This window comes from Nesoenas mayeri (genome assembly GCF_963082525.1).
Source record: "Nesoenas mayeri genome assembly, chromosome: 5".
NCBI lineage: Eukaryota > Metazoa > Chordata > Aves > Columbiformes > Columbidae > Nesoenas > Nesoenas mayeri.
The window spans coordinates 30028183-30040566 of record NC_137548.1 but is presented as its reverse complement, the minus strand read 5'-3'; positions in this window follow the sequence as shown (position 1 = coordinate 30040566).

Genomic DNA, 12384 nt, shown 5'->3' with positions numbered 1-12384 from the left:
CCACCAGGTATCTTTTGTGACATACAGAAACAGAAATTCTCAGCATTCTCCTTCTTGTCCATTCCTTTCCACCATCCCTACACTGACCTCTACTACAGTACAACACTGCACATGAGTTTAGAGAAGAACAAAGGCCACTTCAGCATCCCTGAAGGTATGCAAGGTATGTCACAGGACCTTAAAGGTTTAGGAAGGGCTCCAGGGCATGCTGAAGACCTTCAGTGTGCATGTGAAGGGCTTGGCCCTTAACAGAGTCTCTGAAGGTATTATGGATGCAGTCCAGTTGGCTCATATGCATTGCTAAAAGACGCATAACAGAACTGTGTTTCAGAAATGTGAGGGGGCAGGGCAGGGGGCATTTTGCAGTCTTGGAGTAACCAGTGCTGCACAACCTGACCACTCTGCAGACATCCTTGACCAGTAATCTATCAGATATATTAACTCTGATTATTCACTTAAGATTAGCTGTGAACTCTGTAATAAATGTGCCAGTTTAAATATCAGAACTAACTTTTGCTGTTGCCTTAGGTGTCCAGACAAAAAGAAAAAGCTTCCTGCAATCCAAGTACACCTCCCATAATGTATCAATACTAATAAAGCTGTCTGTCCCAAAAGCCTCCAGTGTGGCCACCCACCTTCCTATGACTCTATCAATAGTGAAGTCATACCATGCATTCTAAAATGGCATTGCATATACTATAAAATAAAGGTAACTTGTTTAAGTTTTGTGGTTAAATGCAAAATTGAGTTTATTTTCAAACTTGAGTACATAAGGTCTGCAGTCCACTTCACTGTAAGTCAACAGAATGAGCCTGTCAAGATGTATTCCTAAAAATTTCTTGTTCTGCCCTGTAATGTCTTCATATAATACTTTTCCCGCTTCAGAAACTTCAATATGAATTATTATAGAGACAGAAACTCATCTGCTTTTCTTAGATGTTTATGTTCCTTCTAAATCTGGCAAAAGGGCAGGAAGTCTGAAAGACCAAAATTGAATTATTTCCTTCAAGAAGACTTAATATATTTTCTCATAGTAAAAAAGTGGAGTTCCAGGGTGACAGAGGCATATACAGTATTTTACAAGGCAAAATTAAACTTTCCTGAAAAAAAATGCCTTGAGGTGCTTCATCTTGCAGCCTTTCTTCATTGATGGCCAGTTGCATCACTTGTAAGTTTTCATTATCCTCCCTCCATTAAAAAGACCACCTAAGTTACCAAAAGGCAATTTAGAATTTGCATAATCTCCTTTCATATATGTTGAATGCCACATGCATCTTCAAAATGCTAATGCTTGATTGTACTGTCTAGACTGAACATCGAAATTGCATACCTAGAGCTTCCCTGAAATCTTTTGTTTCATAGGCTGGTGGTGCCAAAAAGATCTTAGCTACATTATTTAGCTGCTTCTTACTCAAACACAACAAAAGGTCAGAGTAACCTTTTATCTGAATTTCTAAGATGTAGAAAGCCCAAGGTTGGCCTGTGCACCTCTACAGCACAAATCGTTGTAGAACATAAAACTGTAGAGATTCAGCTTATTGTTTCTGCTTCTTTAAGGCACAGTTGAAATAAAATTAAAAAGACAGTGAACCAGACTTTACATGGAGCCCAGATATAGTTCAGAGTAGATTGAGAAAGTCACAAGTTCAGAGATACTAATTGTTATTAATCATAGTGATATTTTTACACTATAGCTACCACAATGGTAACAACTTAATTTTAGATAAAGAACCCTGTGAACAGGTAGCAAAAATCTTTCATTGCCACTTGGGTTTCTAAGAGAAATCTTACATAGAGACCACAGGTCTTACATGAGTTAGCAGAGCCTTTGAGCTGTCAAGACCCAGCGCAAGTTATTAGAAGATCTAGCCATGCAACTCATGGTAAGGATAAGCACCTTCTTCCTACTGAATGAGTTTAGGTGTTAAACCAATGCTTCACTTTAAAAAAAAAAATGTTTTATATGTTCATTTTATAAATACTGCATCATGCAGTTAATTCTCAAGTCAAAGTACTGTTTGTCTAGGATCCTAATGACATTTACAGGGCTTACAATTAAATAAATGATACTTTACCACGTCTCAGTGTCTTGTCCCCGTAAAAATTACATACTGTACTTCTGCAGAAATGTATCTTTTCTTCTGTTTAGCTTATTATCTACGGAGAAAAAGTTTTAGGTATCTTTTTATGCCGTGTAGCTGTAGTTTCTAAACTATATGTAATTACTTTCAATGCAAAAAGAAAACTATAATGGGAATAGCTTTATTGTCATAGTTTTACAAGTGGGTGTGAGAAGTGATTTATCTTACAGGTACTGATTATTTAATTGTATTGATATAGAGCATACAGCCTACCATGACTAGTGAATCATTCAGACTGACAAGAGGAGGTGTAAGAACACTTCTTGCTTCTATTCTGCCACATCCTTCCAGTTTTACAAAGGAAAAAGCTTTATTCATAGGTGGGGGTTAGTGAGCCATTAAAGCTCTAGATAACAGCTATGAATGCATAAAGTGAACACGTCAAATCCATACAGTATAATTCTGAAATTAATTGGATAATGAAACAAACTATTCCAAGAGATGACTATATCATCAAATACACAATATACCTGACTCTGAGCCTACATATGGTTTAAAAATAATCTTTGTAAACTTTACAAAATCAAGCTTATACATAAATGGCATGTTCTAACGCGTTCCATTTCATTTGTTGGTGTGTGTGACCTTTATTCAACACAATTGTTGCATAAACCCATTTACTTATTTAGATGCGAAAAGACACCACAAACTATTAAAGTCTTAGCTACATCATTATGTATGAAAGTAATTGTGAAATTGTGAAGTAATGAAAGTAAATGTATGAAAGTAACTGTGTATTTTAAACCTATGGTCCAGCAGCAGTAGTTGATAAAAAGAATATTAATCTAGTCTGCAAAATATTGTGCTCTGGACAATACCTGACCAAAAATAATTAGCAGAATTTAGATAAATTCTCAGTCTGGCTTTCAGCAACCTGTATAGAAAAAGTTACCTATAGATATAGGCTTGAATATGACTATTTGAGTTCTACAGCAATGTTATACAGAAATAATAGGGCTTAGATTTTAGATACACAACAAAGAAAAGGCTTTTGGCTCAACAAAGTCTGTTTCTCTTTTCTTCCTCATCAGTTTTGTTTATGTTTTTCACTAAGCACAACATGATGTGCAAGCAAGTAAGGGATTCACATAAATCTCTTAATTTCTTTTCAGTATCACTTTTTGATGGGGATAATTAAAAATAAGATGCAAGTCATCTGCTTTCTTTAAATAGTTATAATTTTCTATAGTTACAGTTAACAACAAATGTTAAAGTTATATTTTTCTCATTTTTTTCCTACGGTATCTAAATAATATATATCTTTCTGTTTGTGTGATTTTTTCACAGCATACATAACCAAAACACTTATCTTCTATTTTCAATATTATTAACAATTCCTTTGTTAGCATAAACAAATATTCTAAGAATCTGGGTAAAAGTAGTATCCTCAAAGCATTAACTAATTTGCCTAGTAACAGAAACATTAAATGTAAGATGAGATTTTTCTTTTTATTACTTTTTTTCTCATTATTAACAGAAGGAACAAAATAAGAGCTGTGTTAGAAGAGATCCAGCACTGGTAAATGAGTTCTGAACTAGTGATTATATTCACTAAATCGTGACAGAGTTCTTTTTAAGTACTGCCACGTGCTTGTTTTGCCAGAAATGAAGTGGTTTTCTTCAACAAATTACTAAAAGTCTGCCTGGTACTTGTAGCCCAAGAAGAGCAATGTTTTTGAAGGGAAAACTTTTCTCCCTTTTTTGTTTGGTACAAAAGACAAGCCCAACAGGCCTAACCACAGGGCAAAAATCTCAGAAAATGAGTGGCTGAATATCCTGCACAACTTCACAAGTGACGTGTTAGTAATGGCCCATGGGAAAAAAGCTGGCACTTCTGGACTACTCTTTGGTGAAAACAAGTTACATTTTATGGAATAAAAACAAATGAAATCTTTGGCTGGCTAGCTATCTTCAGATGAGGAAGCTAGACTATTCTAAGTAATGGATCACAAAAAAATCCTACAGTTTCACTTGGATGACACCTGAAATGAAAATAATCCTGGTCTAAGGCAAAGCTTGCAGATCCTGACAGAAGAACCTTTGTGCTGGTAAATTTAGCACAGCTTATTTCTCACACCTGGGATTTCATGATTGGTGATGGTTTCCAAGTTGCTTTTCCAAACAGTGCATAATGGTGTTTTTATTTAAACATGAACTAAAAGTTATAAGTATGGCAATTCACCCTATTTATCCATTTATAATTAATAAAATGATGAAACCACTACAATTGAACTTACCCTTTGAAAAACAGGATTTAAGAGGCTTATAACAACAACTTAGAGACCTAAACGTGGAATGTGAGCATTGATACAGAATGTTCTAAGTCTATTAAAGAATTCTATTAAAATATTGTTGTTCAGCATTAAATTGTAAAAAATATTTTCAGATGAGGTGAAAAATCATAGAATTGTGAAGTTTAAAGAACAGGTAGTGTAATTATAACAAGATACAGGTGAGCTACTTAAATTATCATATTCCACTTAACAACTCAGTGATCATAATCATTTTGCAACTCTATTATATCCAAAGTGATGAAGAATAATTCAGAAAATCATTGACTCCATCTAGTGGTGATTTTCTGTAATTTTCACATGCAACTCCGCTTCAGTAGGGAACTCTATTCCAAGCTTTGATTCTAAAATAAGAGATAACAACAGCAATCCACTTGATTGATATATGAAATGCTTTTAGACTTTTTATAGTATTGAAGTAAATCTGTTTCAAAACCTATGGTTAAGCGTTTCAATTTTAATCTTAGGAAAATCAGGTGGTAGTAACTCCCATCTCTCTTCCAAGAACGGTGCTCAAAATGTCTTGCAAAGAAAGTCAACATCATTTTTCATATACTTGTGACAGGGAGAAATGAGACAATTTTGGCCAGTGCCAGAAGGTAGGAAAGAACCTGAGTCTCCCCAGCCACGTGGCTCAGGGTTCCCCCATCGAGAACCATGATGAGGGAGGCCGAGTCTTTCTCCTTGGAGGTTTTTGGCTTAGATCAAGGACAAACTGGTGCTGACTGGCTCTCCATGATGACAAATGAAATGAATTTTTTTTTTCACTTTATAGCTTAAAGGAGGGAGCCATTTCACTGCAGCCACGACCTTAGCCATTACAATGAAGTACGTTTGCAGCCTGCTGAGATGATATAAACTCATTAGACTTCACAACCTGATCTACTTACACAGTTCCCACTAGTGTACAACAGAATCAAAGTGGTAGCATTGTAACAAGCAAGTCTGAGGAATGTTTGTTCATTAAAGCTCCTGGAGATGTTTGTTTGAGTTCCCAGACGTGTTTGTATGCTTACTTGCTTTGTTCTGCTTGATGTAACTACCTAATAAGGAGATGTTTGTTTGAGTTCTGAGAAGTCTTTGTATGCTTGCTTGCTTTGTTCTGTTTGATGTATTTACCTAATAAGTAACCAAAGTAAGGCGACCAAAACTGGCTACACAAGAGTCAACCTCACATGATGCAAGGCACACCGTGAGTTGGAAAGTTACACCCAGAAGCTGTGGACTAGAGATGTTCTATAAAACCCAGAGGACTGAATTAGCTGGTGCGCGTGCCGTGAGAGAGACTGAGGTCTCTAGGCTGCACCCAGCACTGTCTTTGTTTATTGTCAGATTCTAAATAAATTCTTGTTATTTACAAGATCGAGTCAAAATTTATTACAATTTGATGTCGTGACTCAGATTCGAACCGAAATTTATTACAGCATGGTAGGAAGGAATTTACACTGCCACTCCCCAATAATATACTTTATTCTATAGAAAAAAAAAATGCTGAGTCCCCAGGGCAGTAACTGACATTTTTCAAAAGCATTTAATCCAGATGAAGTCATTTTGGATATTCTTGTTAATATAACAAGGACAATGCAAGTCTGCTTGCAAAGTCTGAGAGGCTTGGAAAGCAGTTTACACCAGGCTGCCACATTTATTCAGGGTCGATGAAGTCCATAGTGATCAGAATCAAAGGAAGTAGAGACAACAGTGATTTTAACATTGTGAAGATTTGGGGCTTTGTGGAAGTGTGGACATCAAACAAGGTTAATTTTTATTTCTATTTTTACAACAGTACTGTTCAAGCAATATGGTGGACCTCAGGAAGGAGGCCCAGTATTCATCTCTGGTTAACATGATAGGGCAACATAAATGTCCAAAGTACTGTTCTATAAAGTCAAATACATAACACTTCCCAATTAATAATTTGCAAAGCTGTCAATAAACTGTGAACTGGCCCACAGCTATTAGAAAAATATCAATTACTGATATAAATAAACATAATTCCATGAGCAGGATTACTGGGGTTCAACTCTAGCTTGATCTGACTAGAACCACCTTGTCAAACATGGCTTACAATAACACCTTGGACACCAAGCAAAGGATTTGCAACACAGTGAACTGTGCTTTCAGAGCTGAAAAAAAAAAAAAAAAGCATTCACTGGTGAAATTATCCAAAGATTATTTTGAGTACGTAAACTTGGGAAACAGAGCGCGCTTCCAGCAGCAATATAAATAGCCCATGTCAATAAAGAAGCTCACTTGCCCTCTGCTGGTTTTAAGCAACCACAGTTGATTCACAGCATTTGTCCAGCCAAGGCCTCTCCCACTCAAACCTCTCTTCCCTTGACAAGAGTACTAATGAAAATTGACTGGTTCTTAGCTATTAGCATGCATTTTCACAAGACATCACTTGCATTCAGTACGCTCCTTCCATGACAAAGTTTTATTTTACGGCTGTTCTTGTCAACACCTGTGTATGAATAGAGCATCTTTAAGTAATCCTCTAGACAACTGAGAGTGGCCTGGTAGCTAAAGAGTTTAAAATGCTGGAATTTCATAGGACTCTTATCTCTCAGGCATGATTAAAGAAATAAAAAACAGAAGAAAAGCCCTTTTCCAGTTTTCAAGTGATGGAGATTCAGGATGACCTCAGGTCTTCATCTATGAGCCAACTGCAGCCTGGCATGAGACCAGTCATTTAGGATTTATTACATCCTCTACAGCATCTAACAATCTAATAATTTGGTATGAGTGGTTGGATGTGAGTAACAGTTCTCTCCTGACTGTTCATAAATAAGATGTAGATCAACATAATAAATGCAGGACTTGAAACAAATACAGTACTATATTTTTCATGGTAAGTGATCCAGCAAACAGTTGTAAGAAACACAGCTTTATTAATGTATTAAAAAGACCAACATCAGATACTAGCCCTTTTCTATTTACCTTCTAAATTACACCCCAGAGCTGGTCCCCAGTGCACAGTTCTAATACTATGGTCTTATAGTTGTATGCACCTCCTCCTATTACACTCATACCTTAGAAAAAGCAAAAATGCCTAAACAGAAGAGCAGACTTTTAAATAAGAATAATTTTCAGATCTTGGCCAATTTGCAGACTGTGAAAAGTCTGGATAATCATGGATTGTGGTAGTTAGTTTCAGCTCTAAATTTCTGCAATGAGATAACACTCATGAGACAACATCTCAACCAAACTTGTGTTCTTCAAAGAAGATCTCCTTGGTAGAATGGAAATGAAACACAGAATGTTTACATAAGGGTAGCACAGCTGAATTCAGGTGCAGAATATCTCATAATCATTAAAACAATCAAGACTTCGGGTTGCCATTTTGGAGCTGAGAATTTAACCTGATCTCAGCACTTGAGAATAAATAATGAAGAGGTTTAAGATCAAATTTCCTATATTTGAAAATACAAAAGAAATCATCAGTAACAAATACGAAAATCAAGACTCATACTCATTTGTCACCAGTGAACAATGCTTCCTTGTCTGGTGCTGGCTCATGTGGTATTTTCATTCCACCTGCCCATGAACTTCACAAGAGTACTTGCATAGGCCCTTCCTCCCAGACTCTTCATTGCAGCAAAAAAATGTAGATATCGTAACCCACTGAAACCTTCCTGCCTTTTACTGACATGAAGTATGGTCAGCAGAGAGTTAACTGAGCCCATCGCCATTTTTCTTCTGCTTTTGTCAGACTCCAGCACTACTCTTTCCCAGTGAAATTCCTATATTAGCATCTCAATCTTCTGAAAAGAGATTTAGTGTTACAAAGCAACAAAATCGAAACAGTGTTCTGGATCTCAAAGCTGGAATCTTCATTCATATGTAATTTAGAGGCATTTGTGCAGCACAGGACCATTATGTGCTCCCTCAGGGTACATCACGGATTTCACATGGAAGTGTATCTGTGTTTCTGTCTTGTCTGGGTCTGATGAAAACAAAGGGTCTGCAGGGTGCACTGAAGGATGATCTACCATTGTCTGAGAAGTCAAAATTAGCATCTTAATTATCACTGTTAAAACCGAAGTTCTTTCAAAAACATGCAGTTTGTTTTTGTTTTTGTGTTTGGTTTTTTGTTTTTTTTTTTGTCAGGGCAGTTTGCTTTTTGGTGTGTGAAGTTGTGTCTCTGTATTCATAAAAACTAAAAGGGTCTTATCCATCTTAGTTGTAAATGATATGCAGAATACCAGTACTGAAGGAAAAAAAAATATGATTGGGTATTAGGTGAAAGGAATTTAAAATCGTCTCTAAATGGTGGTCAACTCTCATTGACAATTCAGGGATGTGTTCCCCTTGTTTCCAAAATCTGAGGTTCTTCCTGGCATCCTCATTAAAGATCAGGAAAACAATAACAAGTCCTGTTTTATTAGGAACTCATCACCTCTCCAGCAGGGTTCTCCACGAGCTTTTAGCAGAAGCAACATCCTAAGCAGGGAAGAGACAGAAACCTTCTTCAAGTAAAAACATCATCATCTGACGTACGCTTTTGTTTCATTTCGAGATGCTTCAGAAATTCCTGTTTTGGCATCCATTGACTGCTTCCTCATCTGAGTCTTCTCCCTTACCTGTTTCACTGTGCGTGGACTCAGTTATTACTCGATGAGTAAGCTGACTGCAGTCTATCTGACTGAAGCACTTTGGTTTAAACTATTTCAGTTAAGTTTGCCTACTTCTGCTTATTTATAAAAGCATTAAGATTTCCACAGTAAACTAAACAGAAAAGAGCAGCCCTTAAAGGAACAACCCCTGCTCACCTTTAAAATAAGTATTTTATTTAAATGCTCAAAGAAAATGTTTTATATTCTACTTAACCTTTACTGATTAGATTCTTGCCTGAGGTGGGCTAGGAATTTGATAAGCGAGGCTGCCTGTCTCCCAAATTATGTAAAGTATTTGTATGCTTAAATGAACATCTCAAGAAACCTTAAACTTTTTTAAAGATAGAAAAAATACAGAAAGGCTTTGACCTTCAAAGAACTAAGTAGCAGTAGAATACCAAAACATTTCCCCAACTACTCATTTTCCTCAAAGATACATACTGTACAAAAATCATACAATTTTCTTTTGGAATGTTTAGAAGACTCTAAAACAAAAGTATTTTTGCAAAAATGAATTCAAGGTACTAAAGAAGCCGTGTAAGACCTGGCAGTGTTCTCCTGACCTTTAGAAAACAGGATGTACCTTACCCTTTAAAGATATTATGACTGGTTGTTTGCATCTTAATCAAATACCTCACGAAGTATCATCAGCATCACCCACAATCTGCAATTAACAACTCTACAAAATGCTTTCTGCAGGGCAAGTATTAACTGACATTTAAATATAACTTTCAAATATAAAACAAAACATAAACTATTCAAGCAAAACATCACATTTACACCTACAGGCTAGAGTTTGTTCATTGGGACTGGGAGATGATAAGTGGAAGTTTTCCTGCCTCATATTTACATATTACATATTTTTTTCATAAGAAAAAAACTTTCGAAGTTTTTTAATGAACCTAAAAAGCTCAATAAACAAGCAAGTAAATAAAACATAGATACATGAACTACAACTGGTCATCACATGCAGAAAGGTAATTTTAAGTGTTTTCTCAACTTCAGAAAGGGTAACAGACACAATGTGTGTAATCACTTTCACCTCAAATATCTGGGTTGTTCCCCCAGGGTTCACCTACCCAAGGCAACTGCCTTGCCCTCAGCAGAGAGCTGATCATGGATCACAGTGTTCACATACAGCAAAAGAGAAGCACCATTTAAACTTTTAGCTCGGGAGGGAAGAATTATAAGCAATTTAGATTATGTCCTGTCTGAAAGGACAGGGAGTGGAACAGAGTGGTATTGCACTTTAATATAGATGCATTAAGCTCCTGATCCAGAATGAGCACAGCAATGGTGGCAGCACACTAGCTCGGCAGGGTGAAGCCGCAGCATCTCGCAGCAGGAGAAATATCACCCCTAACCGCTGCTGCTCACGTACCTGCTCATTATCTGAGCAAGCCGGTACCAGGAGACCTGAAATTGCTGTTTTGTGAGGAAATTCCTGCTGCCAAGAGGTGGTATGTTTGCGTTCAAAAGACACTGAGAACAGTCAGAAGTGGTTTCAGATCAAAACATTAAAACAAAGACCAGCAAAGACAACATGGAAGAACTGGGGGGGGGGGGGGGGGGGAGGGTGGGGAACAAAAACATTTGTTTTGTGCTAAATAGTGAACTAGTACATTTCAAGGGGTTATGTGAAAACAAAACAACCGAGAGAGCCCATGATTTAAAAAGTTTTTAAAAGGTAAGCTAGCCACCTTTCTCCTGAAAAAGTTAGAGACTAAGGACCCAATTAGTTGGTCTTCACATTTTATTAATATTAACCATGCAAATTGAGTATAAAATGCTGCCATCATGGTTAGGTCCTAAAACCTTAACAAGCTATGCCATGACTGCGCATCTCCGGACATGATCTGGAATTCTAGGCAGCCCACTGTACTTCAGATGTTTAGAGGAGGATGCTATTGATTGTCAGAGTTTTACCTAAATATAGAAGAATGTTTGAGGATGTCCCATTACAAAAAAAAAAAAACATCCATAAAGAACAGCAGAACACACAGATGCTTTCAAATATTAATTCTTCCTTTAGAACTTTTTCTTCCGTCTGAGTAGGGCTACCTGAATGACAGACAAAGACTGAAAGAAAACCAAAATGTTCAGGCTTTTTCTGACTGATAATAATATTAAAAAACAACAACAACAACAACAACAACAATATACTGGTTTTAGAAATTATCAGCATACAGCAAAAGTATGTAGATTATTACTTGGGACATTTATCAAGAATGTGTCAGACTGAGTTTTAACCCCTGACTCTCAAAAGACAATATTAAGGCCTCTCATTCCCGTTGGCAGTGTGACAGCTCCTTTTACATGTTAGAATAGTCAGCAAGCCAGAGGAGGTAGGGTCAGGAATTACACACCACACTTATTGAAAATACAGAGTGAAATCCACATAGGAGGATGGAAATCCACATAAGAGATGGAATCTATTCTGGATTTTTCATATAGCAGGTAAGTGCTCAGTTATTGGATAAAATGGGACATCCATCATACTGAGGCACATTTAGGAAAAACAATGTAATTTCTTAAAAATAACTTATTTTAGCAAAACAATGATTACCTATCATGGTCTATCTCCACCTTTTGCCCTGTTTCACATCTGGAGACGTCCTTCTTTTTCAGAAGTACACACTATAAGGTTATGGGGAACAGTATTTTTTTTCTGAGGTAATCTGATTAACAGCTGTTTAAGTAAGTACGCAAACTCCAAATATACGAGCCCAGGAGATAATGGACACAATACCAAAGACCAGAAATCTCAGGCCACTGATGGGCCATTGAAGGCACCACTCAAAAGTCTTCAGGAGATTCAACTGGAACTGCCTAAATGGTGAGGGGGGTGGCAGACTATCACAAGTCCCTCAGGAATTAACAAATTCATGATGGGATATTTTAGGGTGCCTGTATGACTGTGCAAAATGCATTATGGGACTTTTAGGGGAAAGGCAAAAGATGGGGAAAGGGTGCGGTGAAGGTATTTTGAGGACAGAGCTCACCTACAGCCCCAAACCCCCCGGACTGAGCCTCCTGTTGAGGCAGTGGTGTCCAGATGGCAAAACATTGTGTGAACACCACATACACAGCTTTAGCGGAGAAACTACACTGTAGTAAATACCATTTTGTCCAAGTGGGTTTCCCATTAGCCACGGGACAAACAGGTCAGGGCCTGGAAGCAGAATCGCTTAGGGCCCTTGGGGCCCTTCAGAGCAAGCTGCAAAAGGCAGTAATTTAAAAACACACAAACAAAGTGGATTTCTCAGGAAAAGGGGAAAAAGTGCTCAAAACCAGGCTTTCTGGAATGGACTACCCGGTATTACAGTGTTTGCAAGGGCT